The 26,340-nt window shown below is 41.3% G+C and overlaps 1 protein-coding gene across 3 annotated transcripts in view; it reads left to right on the top strand.

The window, feature by feature from the left end:
* tex2 (testis expressed 2) overlaps positions 1-26,340 on the top strand; it is a 47,830-nt gene that overhangs the window by 7,789 nt on the left and 13,701 nt on the right. For 2 of the 3 annotated variants that reach the window (XM_078797162.1, XM_078797163.1), the window contains exons 2-6: positions 12,163-12,340; positions 20,359-20,462; positions 22,177-22,271; positions 22,373-22,632; positions 22,886-23,018. The gene's annotated coding sequence lies outside the window, so the exon portion shown is untranslated. Of the gene's footprint in view, positions 1-12,162; positions 12,341-20,358; positions 20,463-22,176; positions 22,272-22,372; positions 22,633-22,885; positions 23,019-24,076; positions 24,221-26,340 lie in introns of all 3 variants that reach the window. The other variant, XM_078797161.1, reaches the window with a different exon arrangement.

Genomic DNA, 26,340 nt, shown 5'->3' on the forward strand with positions numbered 1-26,340 from the left:
CTCAATTCAAACAGTGATCAGAAAATCTGTGTCCCTTGCCAGCCCCCGAAGGATTACCTTTGTCGGGTCTTTGGTTTGACCAATCACTCTCTTTCAAGTGTCACAAATACAAATCCATCCAAAGTATTGGCACCCAAGGGGTTATACGGTAGTGATTCAACTGATTGAACTAGTTCTCTATGTTACTTTTCTGTGTCCATCTTATTTGGTAATGGGAATGGTTATAGCGACTTCATACAAAAGAGTCGCTGAGAGGCCGAAGCCGGGCCTTTACTTTGTCTGACACGCCGCACATAAAAAAACCTCTGAGATACAAAAAATGAGTTTAACCTTTTCATTCATTCATTCATTTTCTACCGCTTTTCACCCTGGACTGGTGGCCAGCCAATCACAGGGCACATATAGACAAACAACCATTCACACTCACATTCATACCTATGGACAATTTGGAGTCGCCAATTAGCCTAGCATGTTTTTGGAATGTGGGAGAAAACCGGACAAAACCCACGAATGCACGAGGAGAAGATGCAAACTCCACACAGACATGGCCGAGGGTGGAATTGAACTCGGGTCTTCTAGCTGTGAGGCCTGCATGCTAACCACTAGACCACCATGCAGCCCAAGTTATAAAATATATATGTTTAATCATTATTATTCTCTTATTTAATATTCATTCATTCATTCATTTTCTACCACTTATCCTCACGAGGGTCGCAGGGGTGCTGGAGCCTATCCCAGCTGTCTTTGGGCGAGAGGCGGGGTACACCCTGGACTGGTCGCCAGCCAATCACAGGGCATATATAGACAAACAACCAATCACACTCACATTCATACCTATGGACAATTTGGAGTCACCAATTAACCTAGCATGTTTTTGGAATGTGGGAGGAAACCGGAGTACCCGGAGAAAAGCCACGCATGCACGGGGAGAACATGCAAACTTCACACAGAGATGGCAGAGGGTGGAATTGAACCCTGGTCTCCTAGCTGTGAGGTCTTAGCGCGCTAACCACTCGACCGCCGTGCCGCCCAGTTTAACCTTTTATTAAAGAAAAATAATAATCAACTTATGATACCGTGCACAAACTCATAATCAAAGTAATCACAGAGATTAAAGGAATTAGCGGTCAACAAAAAATACGGCAACCCTGCTCACCTTCTCTCTTTGTCTCTCTCTGGCCACACAGGTGAACAGGTGCCTATATTAACGAAACGTCACCGCCCATAACCATTTGACCTACTTCCCTTATCCACGTGCTCACAACAAATCTAAATAATATCATAAAAAATAACTATTCAAATTTAAACTATCATGCACCTACAACAATCAATCCAAATTCATTCATGGCTCCTACAATGGTAATGGTTTAATTTCATTTGAACATGCATCAGATTACAATTGAATGCATCACATAATCAGTTCACAGTTCCACATGTCCAAAAGGAGTAGGAAGAAGCAAAGCTTATTAAATCCTACCCCTCCATCTGGTACTTTTACAATCACTAACTGTTACATTTGTTCACTTCCTGCTTTCCATAATAAGTATTTACCTTGTATGTTGTACAATTTTCTTCTTATCTCTAGTTTATTTACTCTTTTCAAACAATATAAAATATTGAAAAAATATATTGTGATCCTTTTTATAACGTACCGCCCAGCCCTATTACTGACTGAATATTACGAAATTATGGAGTTTACCGATCTGCTACTTGTTGATCTGGTTGGCCAACACTTTTTACGGTCACTATTTCACTTGCTTGATCACTTACAGTACATCAGTATAACAGAACAGGATGTAGATTATTATTGTTGATTTAAATGCCTCAGCCTTCTTCAAAGCATTGTCACACGTGTACACTTAGGTTGGAATGTTGGAATGCTACCTCGCCTAACTTGTTGAGTAGGGATGCGTGTGAAGTATGATGGTCCAAGGTTAGATACAACACTAATACGGTATGAGTAGTATGTCTTCTGAAGGTAGCTTGGATATCATCTTGGGTTTTGATTTGGTGTCATGAATTATGTTTACATCATGATGAGGTGATTTGGTATGGTGCAGATCAAGATTATTAATCAGTACCTTAAATTCTAGGGATGATATCAAAGTTAAGAGTTATGTGTTTTTTTTCTGCAATAATCATATCTGATGGTTTGGTCCACACAGCACCAACGCTGCTAGCTCGGTAAACATTATGTCCGCGGTGTGGACTGCCTTTGGATTGTATACTATATGTTGTTTTGAATACTTCTAATCTATTATCACACCACAGTTAGAGGTAGATAGTGTACCTTGAGCAAAGTAAGAAGCGTACTACTACTAATAATGTTATATTATGGCTCGACGAGAATGAATTCATTGTAAGCGACAGCAATAATGTAACACACAGGCCAACATTTTAAAGTGCATGCAGAGGTAGATAAAGCTAAGAGATGCTGACCACTCATAATAAATACAGCTACTGCCATCTTGTGGAGATAGTCCGGAGTTTGCCTACAGCCACAGTTGTAATGCCATTAAATTTTTTTTTTTTTTTGCGTTCATAGACTCTGTGGTCCATTGGATATTGGATATAGGCTTTAATTGGAGCATTTGCTAATACTGATTACATCCTGCCTCCATGTTTTTTTTATTGTTGAGTCTAATATTAAAATTCAGTGGTAGATAAAGCTACGAGATGCTGACCACTCATAATAAATACAACTACTGCCATCTTGTGGAGTTAGTCAGGAGGTTGCCTACAGCCACAGTTGTAATGCCATTAAAAAAAAAAATTTTTTGCGTTCATAGACTCTGTGGTCCATTGGATATTGGATATAGGCTTTAATTGGAGCATTCGCTAATACTGATTACATCCTGCCTCCATGTTTTTTTATTGTTGAGTCTAATATTAAAATTCAGTGGTGGCGGGCTGAGGTGCAGAGTTACTTTACACTTTTTTTTTTTTTTTTTGAACAACAAACTTTAGAATCCCCCGTGTGGAACAACACCTGAGCACACTTTATTTTCCAGCTGTCATGCTCTGCTTTTATTTTGTGTATTCTTAGCTTCCCCAGCCCTGAGCGCTTGGCACAAAGCTTGAGTATACTGTATGTGTGTGTGTGTGTGTGTGTGTGTGGCTTCACCACCACCACCACCATCATCATAGTCATCCTCATCCTCTGTGCTGCAAGAAAGAGCGTTGCTCTTGTTTCAGAGTAGGGTGCGCTCCTCAGCCCGGAGTGGCTTGAAGGCGCAGTAGCTGGTGCATACCTGTGTGTGTTTGTGTGTGTTTGTGTGTGTGTGTGTGTGTGTGTAAGCAGGTGCCTACTGGAATGAAGGTGATCACTTCCTGATAAGTTTGGCATGAAACAACCTGTTACTTCCTGCCTCCTGTCTCCTCTCACCCTTCCCAGTAGCGCACGTCAAAGAGCAGGCAGGAATGCAGCAAAAGGGAAACAAACGGGGGGGAATGTCGTTCTCCCTGCAGCTATTTGGCAGGCTTAGATTACCAACCGTGCACACACACACACCTCTTTGTTGTGAATCTGCCTCTTGTCTCATCTTTGCCCATTCCTGGTGGCTGAAATGTGAGACTTACACACGCTGGAGGGCTTGGCCGAGCACAACGTCTGCACTTAAAATGTACAAATTCTTAAGCCTTGAAGGAAGTTTGCATCCTGTTGTCAGGAGCATGTGTATGGAAAAGAAAAGAAAAGTCATCCAGATAGATGCACCAAAGAGGCGGCCTCCAGCTGGGAGAATAAATAGGTTATTGGTCAAGTCCGGCTGTCAATCAAGCAGAAACATCACCTCATTTTCAAAATCAAACAAAGCTAAGACGAGGATTTGAGATGGCAAAAGAAGAGCAGTCACCCAATGCTTTAATTACCTGTGACTGTAATGCACCCCCTTCTTCCCCATCCTTTTGGTCCAGCCCATACCACACTTTTCAACACGCTTCGGTGTAGTTTACACTGAAATATGCAGCGCTCATTCTCATCTACAGGACTGTAAACATATCCTCTTCATCTTTTTTTTTTCTCCCTTCTCCCCACACATGCAACCCAGTTATGCTTTTTTTTTTTTTTTTTTATCCTGCGGGATTTTAAACAAAGCAACAATGGCTTACTTTTTGAAGGGAGGAAGTTGTGTACTGCACCTGAGGATAATCCCCATGGACTGAAATTATATCTGTCATTTTCTTTGCCTTTTAGATGTAGCTGCCTTTTTATATAAATATAAAACAAAAAGCATGTCTCTTCACTTTTATTTAGTTTTAAAGCGCCAATTATTTTATATTTCTAACTTTTTAAAGCTCAGAAGCGCATACTCTTGGGATTGCCTTTCCCAAACTTAAGATGGAGAGTTTTTCTTATGTCAGCCATTGTCCAGTAAAAGGTTAATTTTTCTCGTAATAAACCGATATCTGTTTCCTGTATGGCTGCACGGCGTAGGAGTGGATAGCATGCCGGGCTCAAAGCAAGGAGACCCGGGTTCAATTACACCCTTGGCATCCGGTTTCCTCCCACATTCCAAAAACATGCTAGGTTAATTGGCGACTCCAAATTGTCCATAGGTATGAATGTGAGTGTGAATGGTTGTTTGTCTATATGTGCCCTGTGATTGGCTGGCGACCAGTCCGGGGTGTACCCCGCCATTTGCCCGAAGACAGCTGGGAAAGGCTCCGCCCAGCGACCCTCATGAGGATAAGTAGTAGAAAATGAATGAATGAATAAATGTTTCCTGTATGTCATGCATCAATATCAGAACATCGGTCCAATATCTGATATAGCACTTCATTACCGATACCGGCATCAACTGACACCAATATCAGCAGATCTTCCCTCAAACAAATGTCAGGTCACACTTTTGTACTCAATGAACACATTATGCATCTTTTACTGTAATGCCAGTGGATGCATTTCACAAATACACACTGTACAAAATCAGACAAATACTGCAGTATGCAATACAAGTTAGAGAAAACATCCATTTTGTATAACACTTATCGGCATTAGGGTTGCAGGGGTATGCTGGAGCCTATCCCAGCTGACTGCAGGCGAGAGAGCAGGCATTTTAAACCCATTTGTCTCAGCAAAAGTCAATAAAAATCTTGACCAATTAAAGGGAGAAGGCATACTTTGCCCTTGATTTGCTTTGTTGATAGCAGAAACATGACACTCCGTCACAAGCCGGTCACTCTATTCTCATAGCTACTGTAACTTGCACATAGTTTGTACAAATGTCACCATTTTAATCGCTGCGAATCATCCAAAATTAAGATTAAGATTAAGATATGCCTTTATTCGTCCCTCAGTGGGGAAATTTGTATTGCACAGCAGCAAGAGTACAGAGTCAGTTAAGCAGTAGAAAATACACAATATAGAAAAATAAACAATATAAACAACCCAAGTACAGTAAAGTCTCGTTATATCGATATCGGTTAAAACGAATTACTACTTATTACGATACTATTTTCATTTCCCGGCAAATTTCTAGTCTTTTATGATATAATTAGCTCCGTTAGTACGATACACGGTTATTATGATAATCCGGTTACTAGGATGCCCTTTTCATCTCCCGCCAGCCAATTTGGTCTGCTTATATCGATACAAAAGCAGCTTAAATCAATCTTTGCTTAAGGATTTCAATACCAAAAAAGAACACGGCGAACGGCTGCTTCCAGTCAACTTTATTTTTCACACTTCCACCACCAGAGTGCAGCACACACAGCGGAAAACACCCGTCCCTCGCGCCTACCCCTGCGGGTGGCAACACCTTCCCTATTGATAGTTCCGGGGTGAATTATGTTCCGGGGTGAATTCACTACAGCGTAAGTTTATTTTTATTTACTGTAGTACAAAATGTATCGTAGTACAAAAGCATGCTAGATACGCAATCCATGAACTCAAGGAGAAAATTACATGCCATATCAAAGATCCGCCCACTTTTAATGCAGTACGGCGCAGGATCGGATATATGGATAGTCCGGTTATATCGGTATTTTTTCCGACTCCCGAGAATATCGATATAACGAGACTTTACTGTACAAAAAATACTGTACAAACAGTTTTTCCCAGAGTTCTATACAATACAGTATGTAGATAATATGAAACGAGATGAGATATATGACCAGTCTATACTCCTGTTGAGATCCTGTTAGAAAGTTAATATGAGGCATTATGGAAATACTTCACATAGAACTTAGTATATTGCATTTCGAGCCCTTAATATTGCACATTGCAAATTGATTCCCTGATTAAGTGATTTAGTGTTTTGATGTGGTGAAAGTACTAGATTTCTGTTACATATACTATAATTTGGGCAAAGCTGCAGTACCCGTTCAAAGGTCATGACCTCTCACCTGCTCATGCTGACTCAAGGTGTTCTCTCTCTCCTCTGCCAAGTGCCGCTGATATGCACAAACACGCACAGGTGCGGCCAACAATGGAGGCTTTGTGCTGGGTTGGCACGCTGCTGGTCCAGCCGGGCTCATATCAAGGACCGGGATCTGGACATGCAAAGACCACAAGTCCCTGTGCACATGGCTTTTCTTTTATGCTAAAATGGTGACATCAAGGATATTATCTTAAGCTCCTTCACATTACGCGTAAATGTCATTTACTTCCACGCATCCCTTTGAAGAAGAAGAAAAAAAGCAGAACTTAGCAAGCAAATGACATAACAGTCATTATGTTGTGTGGAGAACGGACCGCAGCTAAAGCCGCGTGTTCAATGCTTCCCAGCGCCGCCGGGTGGGGGACGCCCATGACATCAGCTCCTAAATAACATGCTTATTTGGAAGCGCTCTTGAACGTCTTGAGGGATGAAAGCGAAGGCGAGATGAATGAGTGAGAGGACGCCATCAGATGCGTCTTCAAAGGCAAATAAAAAAACCTCAGGGAACATTCAGCTGATGACATCACAGGAGGACCCGGGACAATTTTAGTCTAAAGTTCTCACGGCGGCCCAACAGAAAGTGAGTTAAGGAAATGAAAAACAAAAAGAAGGGTAAGGAGGATGTGGGAATATTGAGATTCCCTCACTTTTCCATGTGTGGGGGTGTATTATGTTACCATGGAACATTCTCGATTGTCGGTTTAGTATAGATCTGTTTTTTAATATGACAAAAACTCTCTTTCCAATGATGCGTTCCAGTGGAGGAACTTGTGTTTTACATCATGTCTGTCTGATGTTTTGGAACATTATGAGGATTTTGTCTGGAACTCTTCTTCCCTATTTTCATGATCTCATAGTATCTTACATGTGTTAGACATTACATTATATAGACACACGCACATAAGCATCAGGACACCTGGCCATTACACCTACAGGAAGGGAAAATATGCAGTTGATCCTCAAGCTTTGACTCATCTTGGCAGACTTTCAACGAGGATCTGGATTGGGGGATTTTTGTCCATACATCCAGAAGAACATGTGTGAGGTCACAGGTCATTGATGTAAACCCGTGGGATCACAATTGCCGTTCTAGTGTATCCCAAAGGTGAATGCGTTGAAAGTGAGGTCATTGACCAGTCATGTTCTTCCAACCTTACTTGGCTCGGGCTGAAAAAGAACCCGATTCAACCATGGGATCAACTGAGGTAAACTACCATAAACACTTGGGAGTACAGCACCCACGTTGGATCCAAAGAATCTCAAACAAACATTGTCACCCCCACCCCCCTCCATTCTGCGGTCATATACTCCCCAACTCCTTCTCCTGTTTGTCTCCAAGACTACGAAGATCTCTACAGCCTCCACAGATAGTCTGCGGCTCTTGATGCTTTTTGGAGACCGCTATGCCTGGAATTCACAGTGCCTGCTGTGCGGACAACAAATAGACCTTCTCCACCTCCGGGAACTTTCCCAGGAGGCCTAGGAAGCTTTTGTAGAACGTGAAGTTTTTTTAATTTATGTTTTGCATGGCCGGACATAATGGGGCACGCTTGCCAGGTGGCATGATTGTTTTCAAGGGTGGTTCTTTGCTCTCTTTTCCTCCATCATGCTAAACCATAATCATTTAGTGAGTCCATACATCATAAACTTGAAGTTTACCAGAGTAAAGAGACACTGTAGGAGTAGAACTACAGAAAAACTACCCCTGTAGGACGTTTTAGGATAATGGTTAAGGACAAAAGTAGATCCGGAGGTCTTGGCTGATGGTATTTGTTTAAAGAAATCACAATATGACTGTTCAACTCCAGTTAAAAACAACACTAAACTCATCACACAGCAACTAAACACTCAAAAGTTATACCTAAGAAATATACAAACATGTACTAATAGTTTAAAATAATAAAAACACCATTTTAAAGTTTTCATTTGAGCAAAGCATTTAATCTGAGGGCAAACAGAATAGAAAATTGATGGATTGCGCTGCAATGCTTCCCTTTCCTCTCTTTTCCACCATCATGCTAAACCACAATCATTTAGTGAGTCCATACATCCTAAACTCGAAGTTTACCAGAGTAAAGAGACACTGTAGGAGTAGAACTACAGAAAAACTACCCCTGTAGGACATTTAAGGATAATAGTTAAGGACAAAAGTAGATCCGGAGGTCTTGGCTGATGGTATTTGTTTAAAGAAATCACAATATGACTGTTCAACTCCAGTCCTTGTCAATTTAAAAACAACACTAAACTCATCACACAGCAACTAAACACTCAAAAGTTATACCTAAGAAATATACAAACATGTACTAATAGTTAAAATAATAAAAACACCATTTTAAAGTTTTCATTTGAGCAAAGCATTTAATTTGAGGGCAAACAGAATAGAAAATTGATGGATTGCGCTGCAATGCTGTCCCTTTCCACCAGAAGGAGCCGGGGGGGAGACTGATGTCATTGCAGCGCCTCAATGAACACGTTCCTCAGATGCAATGCATTATGGGGAAACTCACATTGATTCTTGTTTGTATACCTGTTGAGTGTTAAGTCGATGTGTGATGAGTTTGGTGTTCATAGTAAGATGATTGATTCCGAGCGGCACAGTATTTAAACAATTAGTCGTAGTTCCGCAGTAAAGGAGATTTCGCGAGATTATAATTTAGCCATAAATTAGCCGCACCACTGTATCAGCCACAGGGTTCAGAATTAAGAAAAAAGTAGCTTATAGACTTGAATTTACAGTATTTCATTTTAATATGCAAATTGAATAGAAAATAATAACTTTTGCTTGCTATATCACGCTTTTGGTACCCCTTTCAGGGACTTACCTAAAAATGTCAAATGTTCCCAAAGTTTTATTTACTCATACAAAGTATAAATCAAGCATTTATCAAAACAAATTAGTATACGTAAATAAAAGCATAAATAAAAGTATTTTTCATTTCAGTACACAGTGCAATGATATACCAAAATAAAAGAAAGCAGTTCCTCCTGTTTCTCTGTGCGTGTGTGAGAGCATATGCACAGCTGCCCATCTGCTTGGTGAAAGCCCACGGCCCCCTTCCAGCCAACGACTGATGTGATTTAGTGACACAGGTCAAAGGTCAAGAGCCCCCAGTCTCCATCTGCGTCTTTAAAAAAAAAAAAGCCATCAGGAAGGGTTTAGCCTGGAGTCAATAGTCCTGGTGACATGTCTGCCACCATTGCGCAGCACACACATATAGGTACGTCTTAAATAGGATTACTCCGATAAATAGGTTGGACTCGACCCCTTCATACCCCTTGAACTGGCTGCCTCTCATTTCTAATCACATTTAATTAGAAATCTTCTAAATAACTTCAATAAGTAAAAGAGGAATGGGATTTGGAACAACATTTTTGTTTATGTGGGTAGATAATGTTTATGAACTCCATTCCAAACATTTCCCTCCTAAGAGGAATTCCAGATGTAAAGGTTTGGCGCACGTATTTGATGCATTACTTCATTTTTTTTTTCTCTCCCCCACAGTTTGATTCTTGTAAAGCTGCGTACAAGAGTGCACTTCTCCTTAAATTCAGGGCATGAGAGAGAAATGTCAGCGAAAGGTGTGACTTCATAGACAAAACCAATTTCTGCAATTTTTAAGTGTCTTTCAAGAAAATAACTTTTATCCTGGGATGTCAGAAGTTTTATCTTCAAACAAAGCTTATCCTCCCTTTCTTATCATCTCCCGTGCATTGACAGTGGAATGAATTTCCATATAATCTGACTTTCTCTTTTTGTCAGCATATATAAACAAAGCCCTCACAAATATGTGCGTCTGCCCGCTTCCGAGGCGAAGACTTTTTTGATAAAGTCGCTGCTTCCTTTCTTCAGGAGCGAGCTTGTTGTTAAGCTCTTTGAGACGCCTATCAGGAAAAAAAATCCGGAGGAAATTACGCTGAGCGCAGCAGCCGTGCGGAGGAGGGTGATTACACATTCAAATGGATGCTTTTACATCAATGGAGGGCTTTGAAGACCTTTTAATGAGCAGATAGTCGAGTTAAACAGTTGTAGAAGTGCCGTCTTGGAAAGAGGAGACCAGGAATAGTTTTATCCAGAATGATACACTTAATGAACAGGTAACAACATATTCATTAATCAAAACGTTAGCCTAGATCAGTTATTTTCTGTCATAACCCCACTGGAGGACACAAATGTTTTCACGCCCCCTTGATTTTAAATACTAGTAAGAAACTGGTACTACCTATTTGTTTAGTTATCAAGACTGAACTCAGCCGCACGGTGGTGGAGTGGTTACGTTGTCGACCACGCAGTCAGGAGGTCGGGAAGACTTGGGTTAGAATCTTCGCAATCTTGGGTACTCCGGTTTCCTCCCACATTCCAAAAACATGCTAGGTTAATTGGCGACTCCAAATTGTCCATAGGTATGAATGTGAGTGTGAATGGTTGTTTGTCTATATGTGCCCTGTGATTGGCTGGTGACCAGTCCAGGGTGTACCCCGCCTCTCGCCCGAAGACAGCTGGGATAGGATGTTGGCCATGATAAAGAGAAAGATTGTGGGCAGCAAGAAGAAGAACCACTGCGACAAAGTGGACACTATGGAGCATAATATTCCAGCTAAGGCAGGGGTGGGCAAACTACGGCCCGGGGGCCACATCCAGCAGATCAGGAAGACTTGGGTTGGAATTTCTATGTGGAATTTCTCCGGGTACTCCGGTTTCCTCTCACATTCCAAAAACATGCTAGGTTAATTAGCGACTCCAAATTGTCCATAGGTATGAATGTGAGTGTGAATGGTTGTTTGTCTATATGTGCCCTGTGATTGGCTGGTGACCAGTCCAGGGTGTATCCAGCCTCTCGCCCGAAGACAGCTGGGATAGGCTCCAGCACCCCCTGCGACCCCTGTGAGGATAGGCAGTAGAAAATGAATGAATGTTGGTCATGGTAAGGAGACAGATTGTGGGCAGCAAGAAGAAGGACCATGCGGAAAAGTGGACACTCTGGAGCATAATATTCCAGCTAAGGCAGGGGTGGGCAAACTACGGCCCGGGGGCCACATCCAGCAGATCAGGAAGACTTGGGTTGGAATCTCTATGTGGAATTTCTCCGGGTATCCGGTTTCCTCCCACATTCCAAAAACATGCTAGGTTAATTGGCGACTCCAAATTGTCCATAGGTATGAATGTGAGTGTGAATGGTTGTTTGTCTATATGTGCCCTGTGATTGGCTGGTGACCAGTCCAGGGTGTATCCAGCCTCTCGCCCAAAGACAGCTGGGATAGGCTCCAGCACCCCCAGACAGATTGTGGGCAGCAAGAAGAAGGACCACTGCGGCAAAGTGGACACAATGGAGCATAATACTCTAGCTAAGCCTTAGCAGGGGTGAGCAAACTACGGCCCGGGGGCCACATCCGGCCCGCCAAGTGTGTGAAAACGGCCCGCCTGTTCTTTCCAAAGTACAACCTGGAATCATGGCTAGGGCCAAACTTTTGATGGTAGCTGTTGTATCACTTTCGTTATTTGATGTGATCTGCTGTTTACAAACACAACACACACTTTTACAGAACGTACTTCCAGGTGGACTGTTACGTGTAAAATATATAGTTTGGCCCCCCGTACATTTTGCCCACCCCTGAGCTAAGGCATACTCATGCAGTGTCCTCAAGTGATACAATGATATCAGCTCAGCACACTTGCAATCCAGAAGTAGTATCAGTTTCCACCCCCCACCCCCCCCCCAATAGCAACTATAAAAGGAATATCTGTGGCATTGATACAGCGTCTTTTGATGGCTCTTCTGTCCAGGGCTGACTTGGATCCAAGGTTAGACGGGACTCCCTTAGAAGTAAACCTGCAGGCAGAACGCCGCCCCGCCGTTGCCGCTCATTGATCAACATTACATCTGAAAGAGTGGCACATGTGATGAAGAAACAAAGATGGTGGATGAGAGGAGTCAAAGAGAAAGGAGTCGATGCTTGATGAGGTAAAGAAAAACAAGGGATGGACAAAAATAAAGAGGTGGGGTTCAATGACAGAGAGACTGATGCAAAGGATAAACAAACATCAGGAGGGCGCCTGAGACCAAAGTGTTGTTCCTCCATCTTTGCAAAGCAGCGGGCGATAGTCTAGTGGGGCTTTGAACTTGGCCCCCCATTAGAGGCCTGATGACGGTTTGAAGAGAGCAGGCTGAGACGAGCCGGAGCATTTTAGATGTTAATTTGTTTTTGTAGCAGCTGTGCAAGCGTGTGTGTGTGGGCGTTATTTTTTCCCTCGTCCTTTGAATCTTTCCTCGTCACAGCCGATTTAACGCAGTGGGATAAATATGCCTCTTTTTAGCTCTGCTGATTTCTGCTGGCTTTTTTTTTTTTTTTTTTTGCCTTTCATCTCTCGATCTCACCTTTTTCTTTGTCTCAGGAAGATGAAGAAGATGCTGCAAGGGAAGCATCAATTGAGTTGAGTTGTGTGGAGGTTTTTTTTGTTTTAAATACTTTTTTTGGCAGATTTAATAGAACTGTAAAGCTCTCCGAACTGGACTTGCAACATTGGCTGACAATACAGTGGTTTTACACCAATTTGAATTTAATTTCAATTTGTAGTTATAAAAACAGGTAGTATTGTTGGATTTAGTGGAGCGAAAATTGCAAAAGGTTGATGGAAAGTAGACCCACTAAGATGATTATGTCCTAAAGCAGGAGCGTCCAAAGTATAGATTGTGGCACATTCTTCAAATAACGTCATTTTACAAGAATAAAGTCGAAATGTTATGAGTAGTATACAGTTGAAATCTTAAAGATTTTTTTTTTTTAATGTAACATGAGTAACTAGCAAAACAAAGAATAATGTTCATTTTGGACAATTAGGTTGCGAAAAAAGAATGAAATAAAAATATTATGGGAATAATGTAGCGACTCCAAATTGTCCATAGGTATGAATGTGAGTGTGAATGGTTGTTTGTCTATATGTGCCCTGTGATTGGCTGGCGACCAGTCCAGGGTGTACCCCACCTCTCGCCCGAAGACAGCTAGGATAGGCTCCAGCACCCCCGCGACCCTCGTCAGGAAAAAGCGGTAGAAAATGAATGAATGAATGGGAATAATGTCATAATTGTGGGCTGCACAGCGGACAAGTGGTTAGCATGCAGGCCACATAGCTAGGAGACCTGGGTTCGATTCCACCCTCAGGCTTCTCTGTGTGGGTTTTGCATGTACTCCGGTTTCTTCCCACATTCCAAAAACATGCTAGGTTAATTGTCCTAATTCTAAATTGTCCATAGGTATGAATGTGAGTGGGAATGGTTGTTTGTCTATATGTGCCCTGTAATTGGTTGGCGACCAGTCCAGGGAGTACCCCGCCTCTTGCCCGAAGACAGCTGGGATAGGCTCCAGCATGGCCGTGACCCTAGTAAGCGAAAATGAATGAATGAATGCCATAATTGCATCACAATTATGGCATCACAAAGCTGAGATGCAGCTTTTTCTTGGCCCTTGCATCCTTTATTTCATAAAAAAATATATTCAAAATGTGCTTTTTATACAGCCCAAACTGTTTTTATTGGATCTGTTTACAGTAAAAACAATAGAAAATGACCCCATCACTTGTTTGATACAGGTTTACTTAAGTGTAAAAAAATCATTGTTTGGCTTTTGAAGATGACACAATGCATGTTGTGGTGCGCTAGTAACCAGAGGAGAAGTTCAGCTGACGCTTTAACAGCCACTTTGACCTTCGACCCCGCTGGGGTGTATCCGCCATCAGGTTGGCGGCACGGCTTCAGACCGTGAGAGCCCGTCTGGCACCGCCAGGTTGACTGCCAGCCTTTGTCCCTCAGTCTGTGTCTGTGTGTGTGTGTGTGTGTGTGTTTAAAAAAAAAAAAAGTGCGGCGTCTGTAATGCAGTGACACATGAAAGAGGTCGATGCAGGGTTGCCGCCTGTATGTCAGCGCACCCCCCTCACCCGCCACCCCCTTGTCCCCGACACACACACACACATTACATACACTGACATACAGATTTATGTATTTATGCGATGCGTCGGCATAGCTCAAAGGGATATGACTGAGGGGGGGCGCGAAGGAGGCTGTTTGGGCTGTAGACAAAGATGGATGTGGTGCTGAGGGGGGAGAAAGGTGGTGATGGGAGACATTGAAGTGAAGGAGGAAGGGGGGGCAACTGGGGTGGGAGACATCTGTGGAGTGATTCTTGGGACGATTACATATTCAGTACAACAAGTTATCGTAGACTTGAACACTGCATCACAGGGACTTTAACTAATACTCCTGAATGGAGTATTAAACTTCAAGTTTGTCCAAAAATGGCTGACTAGTCTCGAAATGTATCAATTGTGATACTTTCAAAGAAGCTGCAGTACCGGACTCTACCACTGGAGGTCAGAAAATTGCATTTTCACCTGCGCTTTGGACACCCTTGTTCAAGACGCAGTAAATAATGGAACATTTTCTTTCAAGAAAAGAGCCCAAAATTGCACAAAAGAAGTAAAAACTGAACATTTCACTCAACAGTTGATGTTTTTTGAGTGTGTTTTATTAACTGCAATAGATTATTAACCTTTCTAGATGACTATTATTCATATTTTTGTTCATAAAGGGTAACACTGGTGTGTGTGAGTGATAGGAAGAAAAGCTCTGTCTCAAAAGCAATTACTGCCGTATTGCAGTTCTCTGTGAACTGTTCTCTGTGATGTATGATTTACTGTCTTTATCGACGGGCAAACGTTAAAGAAAGGAAAAGGAGGGAGAGAAATAAAGGGGATGGGGGTGTCTGGCTAACTTCAATAGCCTCTCTGTGTCCATCTAATATGGAGGACTAGCATGCTGGGAGTTGGCCCTCTCCATTCAGACAGAGTCCAAACTCATAAAGGGCTCTTCTATGGCCCCCAACCTGAAACCCACCCACCAAAGCCCTCGCTGGTTCAGGCCCCTTCCATGGGAACTTGAAATCTGCAACGTAATCCCACTTTGGCCCCTGGAGAAGCCTTTTCCAAACAAACCATGTGAGTTCTAATACTCAGGACTTCAGAAGTGGCTCCTGGCTAGGCCTGAGCTGCTGCTGCTTCTGCACCACCACCACCACCACCAGCAACAACTCTGCCCTACGTCGTTCTTTTTTATACTCCCCCTCCCTCATTCTCTCGCTTTCTTCTTTCCAGGGATAGACAACAAAAGAGAGGGATCTCCTTCTAATTGCTTCGAAAGATTGAAAAGCCGAGAGGGGTGGTGGGCGGCTGCGGAGGGAAATGAGAAACTGAGGCTCTGGAGGCAGCGGGGGACTGTCAGTCTGGCTTTGCCCCGTCCTGGATGTGCAGGCGCTGGGATAAAGGAGCTGGCAGGACAGCCCTGGCCTTGTAGAGCCCAGGCTGAGTGGATCAGAGTGGAGGCGGGTAACTCCCAGGGCCCGGCTTTACAAGTGTGGCCAAACACCAGGCCGGGAGAAGAATGTGGAGGAGCCGGAGCAACTCAGCTGGAGGCCCCCTTCAGACATGGGAAAGAATGTTGGGTCTTCAAGATGGGATTCAGGAAGTACATACAGACCTCTGAAGAACGTCAACCTATCCCCGTTACTCAAAGTGAATCACCATAAGTCGCTTGTGACTTTACATCCATATACTTTCAATCAAAGCCTTCTAGCTGGCCCGAACACGATCAAAAGCACTGACCTACATTTACAACTTGCTAAATTCTTTTTTTTTCTTTTTTTTTGCTAAATTTTTGTGTTGTCATGTCAGCGTAATCTGCCCAGGGCCTTCAGAATCAGGAATGCTGGCCCATGTCACTTCTACAGTATTAGCAACGGGGCTGTTTCTTTCACCAATCATATTTCAGATTTGCCTCACGTTGTCAGCTAGCAGGCGTACACTGACGGCAGTGTTTTTCCATTTGATTGGTTGATGTTGGAAAAATCATCAGTCAAAGTTACCAGTGTGCTTGAATGCATCATCATATGAACAAGGCAGCGATTAAATGATCCTGTTCTAATACAAAGAAAGTGGCAGACACTGTGCTGTTCATCGTTATAGTTGCATTCTGTGAATACGTAAATTTATATATATATATATATTTTATTTTTTTTTTTATTGTTTTTTATGGTTTTTATGGATTTTAGTTTGGAAGTCTTCCAAACCAGTACTTAAATCTTTTATATTTTTAGATGAATGTTGATTCTGGACTTGTCTAGATGATATTTGAGTGCATAGGTTGGGATATTGGAGTGTTAAAAAAGAAATAGTGTTAATTCGGTTTGTCGCTTTAGTAATAATAATGGTAATCACAACCTTTTCTGTAATACTCTGAATTGTTATATTGCGTTTTTGTATATTGTTGTTGCTTTGTTATAGTTGTGAGATATTAGTATTGGTATTTAGAGGTAGATTGGGTCCCCGCTGAAGGCCCAGGTAACTAAATACAGACTTTCACCACTTTGAGGTCATTCTATTACAATTTTAAAAATATATATGAATAAATGATGCTGTTTTGTAGTGGAATGTGGCCAATTATACGCATATTGAAGCAAATTTGATGTGTAAATTAAGTATTTTGAACATAAAAAAATGGCTAAATAACAAATACATTAAACCGTCATTTAAAAGCATGAAAAAAATATTGTAAAACAGATTTTTCACCCCCAAAAATAGGTTACATTCAGAGGCAACCTATATTTTGGTCATTTTCAACATAAACACAACATTAAATGGTAATGATAGTCTCTTAATAGGTAATGTTAGGTAATGTTAGAATGCAAAATGGAATATAACCGACATAAACGAGCCTCCCCCCGGTGCAGTCATATGAGATCCAAAAGGTTTTGGCACCACAAGCTCCAGAAAGTTCCCTCCATGACCTCCTTTCATCCCTCCATCCCTCCGCCTCGCCTCCTTTTAATACAAATCAGCCTCTCAATGCCACGCACATGTTTGCGTGTTATTTGAACTCCGCCAGAGAACTTCAAACAGCGTTCAAAGTGAGTTTTTTTTCTTTCTTTCTTTCTAACCTCCCCCTCCTCTTCTCGTCTCTTTTTTCGGGGAGAACACAGCCATGTTCGCGAGTGCACCTGATCAGAAGGTCGAGAGATGGGGATTATGATATGCAAATGAGGCTTTGTTAGCGGCGCTGCACAGAGAGCGAGGTAGCATGAAAAGGTGGCACCTCGACTCACCTCCATCACCTCACCTTCTGTTTTTCCTTTTTAGCACTGCCGTTTCTGTCTGGCACATACAGGCCCACAGAAGACCCCCTTTTTTTTACTCCCTTCTTTCGTTCAAATCAAAAGACAACAAAGAAAAAGCCAGCGTTGAAATGTTGAAAGCCATCGGCGGACTCTTTTCAAGCAACAATGTAACAGTCGTTTTACTTTAAAGTAACAGCGTCGCACTCATTTAAGTATTATGCTAACCTGGAAGAGGGAAAATAGCATCTCTTGTTGCCATGGCAACCTCATATGACCAATTTAGTTGTCCAGTTTGCACAGAAATGACTCGCCTCATGTTAATACCTTCCTGCTGGGAGTTACCTATAGTTTTTTTTGTTTACTATCAAGCCATTCTGGCTGTGTTGAATATTTATATTTATTTATGTACTCAATAGTTGAGTACATCTGTGTACTTAACTATTTATGCCACAATGACACAGTAGTTAATTCCTATTGTGTTTAAGCACTATAGCAAGACTGTGGCACCTTACACTTCCACTGCCAGGAAAATACCACTGTACAACATATTAAGGTATACAGCAGGGGTCCCGCAGGCCAAGTGTGGCCCGCAGGACACTAGTTTGAGGCCCCCGCCTTGATATGAAAGTTTAATGTTAGTGCGGCCCGCGCAAGTTTGATATTGATGCTGTATGGTATCATGTACCCAGAAAAAATTATTACGTTTGATTAATGTTCATGTTAAAGGTTAATAACTGTTAACTGTTAATAGTTATCCTCCCTATCCGTGTGGAAGTGGTAAGTTTTTGACTATTTAAGTTTAAAGGAAATAACTTGAAGGCTACCGTTTAGCTCGCTAGCTCTCTAGTTTGCGAGTTAGCATGTGTCTCAAGACCCTGCAGTTGCGCAATATGTTGTAAATAAAAAGAGTATAAATGTGACTATAGTCGTGTTTTGTCATGTCTACAGGGCTCTAATAATGCTTTGTTCATTTTAATCTGAAAAAAATAATTTGTCTACCCACCAACTATATGTGGTTTCTTAAGTTTTTATTATTTGCCATTTTATTATTATTATTATTATTATTTATTTATTTATTACTGATTGATTGATTTTCTTTATTCTTGATTTGTTTATTTATTTTTCATCTTATTTTGTGCAGAATAATAAAAATTAAGATATTTGAGAACAGTGGAATGTTTTATCAGAGCTTTTATTGTAGAAAATCGGAACCAAAGCAAAGTTTATTCATTTTTCTGTTTTTAATAAATGTGTTTTTTGGGGGTTTTTTTTGGAAAACCTGATGCGGCCCAGTCTCGCCCAGACCCGAGCTCCAGTGGCCCCCAAGTAAATTGAGTTTGAGACCCCTGGTATACAGTATGTTACAACATACAGACTACAACTTACTACACATACCATACCATATACTAGTGATGTCAAAGTATTTCCCAAAGATTCACCACATGAAGTCACTCAACACATGACCGGTAACGTAATGTCCATTGAATAGCATCTGTCATCACCATGGATACTGCTGCGACCGCAACAGAAATACCTGGAGAAATGTAGCTTCTGTGTAGGCTATGGCGTTATTTGATCAGTCAAATACCTTCACTACTGACAAGATATCAGGATTTATTTTTTTTTATTAGGTTTAGGTGTTTAAACACCGCAGTTCTGCTGTCTCCATCCATGCCAAACATACAGCAAAGTGAACATTAGGAAGAGAAAGCAGGTTGGGTAATACAAAGTATTCAGCGGGGGAGGGGGTTACATTACTGCATGATTAAACATGCAATATTAATGCAAGATAATACATATTTTTATTAAATTGTAGTGATATGATTATATTCAGGGGTTATATTAGCTGATTTTTGCATGTGGACGAGTGGTTAGTGCACAGGCCTCACAGCTAGGAGACCCGAGTTCATTTCCACCCTTGGCCATCTCTGTGTGGAGTTTGCATGTTCTCCCCGTGCATGCGTGGGTTTTCTCCGGGTACTCCGGTTTCCTCCCACATTCCAAAAACATGCTAGGTTAATTGGCGACTCCAAATTGTCCATAGGTATGAATGTGAGTGTGAATGGTTGTTTGTCTATATGTGCCCTGTGATTGGCTGGCAACCAGTCCAGGGTGTACCCCGCCTCTCGCCCGAGGACAACTGGGATAGGCTCCAGCACCCCCTGCGACCCTCGTGAGGATAAGTGGTAGAAAATGAATGAATGAATGAATTAAAACTTCTCTAAGCAGGCTGCACGGAGTACGAGTGGTTAGCACATAGGCCTCACAGCTCGGAGCCCCGAGTTCAATTCCACCCTCGGCCATCTCTGTGTGGAGTTTGCATGTTCTCCCCTCGGGTACTCCGGTTTCCTCCCACATTCCAAAAACATGCTAGGTTAATTGGTGACTCCAAATTGTCCATAGGTATGAATGTGAGTGTGAATGGTTGTTTGTCTATATGTGCCCTGTGATTGGCTGGCGACCAGTCCAGGGTGTACCCCGCCTCTCGCCTGAAGACAGCTGGGATAGGCTCCAGCACCCCCGCGACCCTCGTGAGGAAAAGCGGTAGAAAATGAATGAATGAAAATGAATGAATGATTTTTTTGCCGTGGTCATGACCACCCTTTCCCTTGCTTGCCTTTAGCACATCTAGCCAACCTGATGTTAGCTGTTAGCTGCTGATTAGCTAGCTATCGGATATCCTTTGTCACACATGTATAGCAGTTAAGAAAAGTTAAAAATAACATTAAATGGCGCATGTACAGTTACTAAAGGTCTTATGATAGTAACAGTACTGTAGTAAACTCCCTCTGACTTAATCGCTATGTGGCTGTGTTCAAAGGATTCCAAACAAGATGGCGGCCTGTGCTCCTGTTCCAGCTATTCGCCTGAGCCCACCATCTGCACAGTGATGTCCAGAGGAGTCTTTCATGGAGGGAAAAAAAGGTAATTAGCACATCAGAATGGAGATGGCTTTTGAGTTAAACAGCAGGGGCCCTGAGAGCTTTTCATGCATATCATACTGTTAAATCACTTTGGAGAACAAGAGACAGCTACTAAGCCTTCACTAAAGACCAAGGTGGGCTTATATAAGTCATAATTAACACACTCCACCCTTATTTTGGCATCATATGTGTCATTGCCGTCCTATACTGTATGTCTTTGACACATGGACTCAATAAAAGACGCTAAAGAAATGAATCCATCATGCTGACATCAGAGATCTTTAAAAACCCCTTATTGTCCTTTGATTTGTTTACATGCTATATAACATAATATGTGGAGTGTCTAATGCTGATTTTGGTGAAAATGATTTATAGTATCGTGTTTGGTTACTTTCATTCCAATAGCATACAGCTAAGACCACCCGTGAATAACAAATAGACGCAAGTGACTCAGACACCCATTACAATTTCTGTTTTCGACACCCTAAAAATGACTTTGTGCTCCCCCTTCAAACCCTCCTACTTTTTTTTTATCGGGGGGGCGGGGAGGCAGGAAATCCAACAAAACACTGCTGGAAGATCTAGAAAGCTTTTTGTGCTGTTATTGTGTGTAGCTGCTCTACAGGAGTCCACAACTCAATGCAAAGTCCAGAAAATGAGTATAATAGTTCCTCCTTAAACATATTCATGAGTTCAACCTTCTGCTGCGGTGCTGTTAGCTTTTTCTTGGCTAGCTTTCCTGTGGATGTGGCACCACCAGCAGGAAGTACGAGGGACAAATGAAAACGCTCAGCCATTCAAACCTCACAGTTATGCTGACATTTTATGACTTATTATCAACTATCCTAGTATGTTTATACTATTTGCAAATGCATTTAGGAACACATATTTATTCTAATCCTAAAGGAGGGCATTTTGCATCTTGTGGCCACAAGGTGGCACTCAAGTAAACAGGTTTATTGTAAAACATAAAAACGGCACCTAGTAATTGTCATGTAAAGGGATGTAACTGCTGGCATCATTATTTTCAATAGCAAGTAGTGACAATAACATGAAAAATAAATAAAAGCAGACCGTCATTAACATTGTGCTCAAGATATTCCATACAATATGTTAAATACAGATCAAAATACATATGTATTAAACTATTCATGTAAAATGTATTAAATGTATTTTATCTATTTATTATTATTTTAATATGTATATTTTATACATTATCTTTATATTTAAAATATATATTTTTTATTTATACTGATATACTTTATACTGATTACTATAGCTAACATTTTCTTCAACTTATTTCATACAATATTTTTTAAGGTCAGGCAAGCACACACAAACAGGTAAATATAATGCACTGTTTAAAATATGAATTTTTAGATTATACAATTAGTTATTATAAATTTCCATGTTTTGCGATACATTTTTTACTTTACTTGAAATTTAACGCTTCGGCAAATAACATAAAAATAACTAAATAAACACAAATAATGAAATATTAAGCTTTAATGGTGTAATGAATTAAAGCCAACTGATGTTGTTTCCAGCCTGAACCGGTAGATGGCAGTATATCCCAATAGATACGGCGATACAGAACTAGTTTAAAATGACACGGACATCAGCTTTTTGAGCGAGTTTTCTGCTTTTTCTTCCCATTTATTTGAATCCAACGACTTTACTTATTGTTCTAGTGTGTAAATCTATTTCCTGCTAAGTTGTACTTTGAGTTTGTGGATGAGGAAGCTGGTCTGCAGCAGCGCCATGACGCAGCCTGACAAGCAATCTTCCTGCAGCAGCACAGTTACACACGGTGAGGACCAGCAGCTACCATACGCACATTTAAGTGAGAAGAAGGAGGAGGAGGAGGGGGCGTCCTGAAGGATGCATCTAATAGCGGAAATGCAATGTCAGTGTTGAAAAGGAGGAGGGGGTGTGGCGCCGACCAGCTTCCCATTCACCAAAACAATCATCTCGCGTATTCGCGCCAGAGAGACGTGCAGCGGAGCAGGTTCGGGGACCAGCCTACGGCACCCCCCCACCCCTCTCCTAGCGATCCAGTCCCTTCTTGGGCTGTCCACGTCCGGAACCTGGACAGATTACGCAGATTTTGAAAGCCTGGATGCCAAAAGCTGTGCCGTGGCCTGGGGATCCTGGATGATGCACTAATCAGGGTGAGTTTTGCATCCGAGGGTTTAATCTTGAAATGTAGTGGATTATATTGTTGGTGTAGGCCCAATTAGATTAGCAAATCTTCCTCGCAACCACGATAAATGAAGCAGTCTCGATGCTACACTAGTGTGTAACAAAGCTGTACTGTCTCTTTAAGAGCACATTTATGCGCCTTATCTGAATTCATTAACATTTACCGCCATGTGAAATTGTGAATGCGTTCATTCTCGTGTCCTGCTCCGCCTTACATGCTAGCTTTTCAATCGAAGGAGCTTCAAGTTGAGGATTTGGATGTCTTCCTGTGAAAAAGATGACGTCTGTCAGTGTAAGGGGGGCGTGAAGGCACCATGATCCACAGGGGGAGCTTGAATGTCTGTCGAGTCTTAAGGTAAGGCCATCTTTTGTATGTTACCATGGCCGTATATTATGGAGTGTCATCCGTGTTAATTCATCTATTTGTTAGGCTACTTCCTGGTTCATAGACGATAATGAACATATGTATGGGACATACCATTATGGCACTGTGAGGGGGTGGATAGTTCTATTGAGACCATCTGCACTTGTAGCCAGAGTTTCAAAAACATTTCACATCTTCCTTGGCCTTAAAGGCCCCGTATTATTATGCTTTTCTTCCCCCAACCATTTTATATGTGTATGTCTCAACGCATATAATCATGCACTCTATCTACTTATAATGCTGCATGTGTCCAATAATAATAAGACTTCTAGCCCCCACAGCTTTAGATCACTGGCATATAGTTGATAGAGCTTTATTTTAAGATGTGTAGCGAAGCCTGTTTTGTTGTGTGTTTGTTTTACTCCATGAAGTGGTGTTTACACCGGGCGGGTCTAGGAGGAAGAATGTTTTTGTCACACCGAAATGTTTCAGGTCATAAATGTAAATATTAGTATATATTAAATGTTATATTATTATGTTATATATTATTATATATTATATTATATATATCATATATTATTATATTATATTATATTATATTATATTATATTATATTATATTATATTATATTATATTATATTATATTATATTATATTATATTATATTATATTATATTATATTATATTATATTATATTATTATTCATGTAAACACAACTCAACACATAATTCAGTTTTTAAATGAAACCTTTTATTATTAAGGGAGAAAAAAATCCAAACCTCCATGGTACTGTGTGAGAAAGTGATAGCCCCCTAAACCTAATAACTGGTTGGGCCATCCATAGCAGCAACAACTGCAATCAAGCGTGATAACGTGCAATGAGTCTCTTACAGCGCTGTGGAGGAATTTTGGCCCCACTCATCTTTGCAGAATTGTTGTCATTCTGCCACAATGGAGGCTTTTCCAGCATGAAGCCTTTTTAAGGTCATGCCACAGCATCTCAATAGGATTCAAGATCCAAAGTTTTTTCTCCATTTGGTTTTTCTTCAGCCATTCAGAGGTGGACTTGCTGGTGTGTTTTGGATCATTGTCCTGCTGTAGAACCTAAGATAGTTTGAGTTAGAGGTCACCAACAGATTGGTGGCCATTCTCCTTCAGGATTTCTTGGTAGACAGCAGAATTCCATTTATCACAGTGAGTCTTCCAGATCAAAACAACCCCCAGACCATCACACTACCACCACCATATTTTTACTGTTGGGATGATGTTCTTTTTTCTGAAATGTGGTTTTACTTTTATGTAATGGCTTTTCTTATCAGACCACAGAGTATTTGGGGATCATCAAGATGTTTTCTGGCAAAATTGAGACAAGCGTTAATGTTATTTTTGTTCAGCAGTGGTTTTGGTCTTGGAACTCTGCCATGCAGACTGTTTTTTGCCCAGTGTCTTCCTTGTGTTGCAGTTGTTTGGGTGTTCTTGTGGGGTCTTTTGTGACCTCTTGGATGAGTTGATGATGATCTGAAACATTTAAGTGAGACAAACCTGTACAACCAAAAATAAATTCAAATGCTTTTTCACACCACTTTGAGGTATGTGGTGCTACAGAAATTTCCAGATGCATGGCCCTGCATGTGTCCCACACATCGCTGAAAAGACACACACATGGTCGCCACTGGACAATAAAACTATAGTACAACACAACACTCATTACGGAGCCAGTGGAGCAGCCGGCGGCCGTTGTCACTGTAACAAATAGGCACACGTGTCACAACTAATTGCTTCTGACTATAATATGACCGTGAGTGTGTCTTCACTGGCTAGCCGAACTGCACAGACAAAGCATGAGCTGGTTGCACATACTTTTTGTTGTGCAAGTCTAACTGACACCCTTAACATTAATAGCATGTGGTGAATTTCCTCATTGTTAAACAGGAAGTTAAGGTTGGCCTGAGGAGGGGGGGAAGTTCTTTGTTGATTAGATCACACACAGAGATTTGTACAGTAATTGTACTCTGCTTGCATGCAAAAGTTAAGAAGTTAAATGTCCCCTGTTATGCAAAAGTGGCTACAAACATTAAAAAAATCTATCATGTCCTTCACTTGTTTGGAGAACAGGTGCTCAAAAGGTCACTTGCTACTCAGCGGGGCTTCACTGCAGATCTTAAAATAACATCCTGTGCTCTGGCAGCTATCCATCAGTTAGCTACAGACGAGGGAACTGTAAGATTGATCCTTTTTGGTTTTATTGAGCGAATAGGCTAGCGTAGCATTATGTTATTGGTACAAAGTGACTGGAATGTAAGCGCTTTAGCTCACATAGTGTAGCTACACTATGCTAGTGTTGCTAACGTTGCTAACGTCTCAACCCAATGCACTTCTTTTAATCCTTAATGCTAATACAACTACATAGCTGTACCTCCTTAATAGAAATGTCAAAAGTCTTGCATGGTCAAAATACATGTTGTGTAGGAGGATGATTTGTTTTAAACACCCAGAGGACATGGAAGCCCATTACACAATACACTATGCATATTAATTTGAAGCCTTCTATTTATGTGGCTCATGTTTTTTTATTAGCACCGGGGTGTTCCAGCTACCCCCAGCGCTCATCCTCATATGCTGTCTTTCATTAGTAGGACACAGAGATACTAAATGTAATGTCCATACACTCTAATGGTTGTTTTTTTGGACTAGAAATATGAGTGCTATTAATTTGGGCTTTACACTAGTAGGGAATGAAGATTAATTCATAGAAAAAAAAATGTTCTAATGTGTTTTAGTGCTGACATACTGAGGTTTGTTTTCTTTTTGCTGTTGTTTTGAAACTTTAATCACTTAAACGTCACGATTATGCATCTGTTCATCGTGTTTAAAGTATCTTCTTAGGATGCAAATCAGTGTCTTTTAATTAAATGGAACTCATAAGGAGCTAATTGTACATATTTGAGGAAGGCTGCAGGGCTGTTAACAGCTGATGTTTGCAACCCTTAGTGTTGTGTTTTTATGTGTTGCTGCAGTTCAGTAAAGCTACATAATGCACGTCCTCGCGGAGCATATCTAACCTTTCACCATTCACCAAGCCTCTCGGATAAATAAGAGGTCGGCAAGGATAAAGAGCAGAAAGCGATGAGCTCCTTGCTGTTGTCACGGCAACTGCCACATCAACTGCCTCGCATGGTTTGATGTTTGACGTGTGGATTCTAAGAGGCTGTAGTCGTTTCTAGTTGCTGCCTTTTGAGAGCGAGCGTGAGTCAGAGGAGATGGTGCTCAAGCTACACATACATGAGGATATTGTGGAGATATTTAGTTCAATT

This window comes from Doryrhamphus excisus, linkage group LG16, assembly GCF_037039965.1.
Source record: "Doryrhamphus excisus strain RoL-2023G ecotype Guam linkage group LG16, RoL_Dexc_Guam_v1.1, whole genome shotgun sequence".
Taxonomy (NCBI): domain Eukaryota; kingdom Metazoa; phylum Chordata; class Actinopteri; order Syngnathiformes; family Syngnathidae; genus Doryrhamphus; species Doryrhamphus excisus.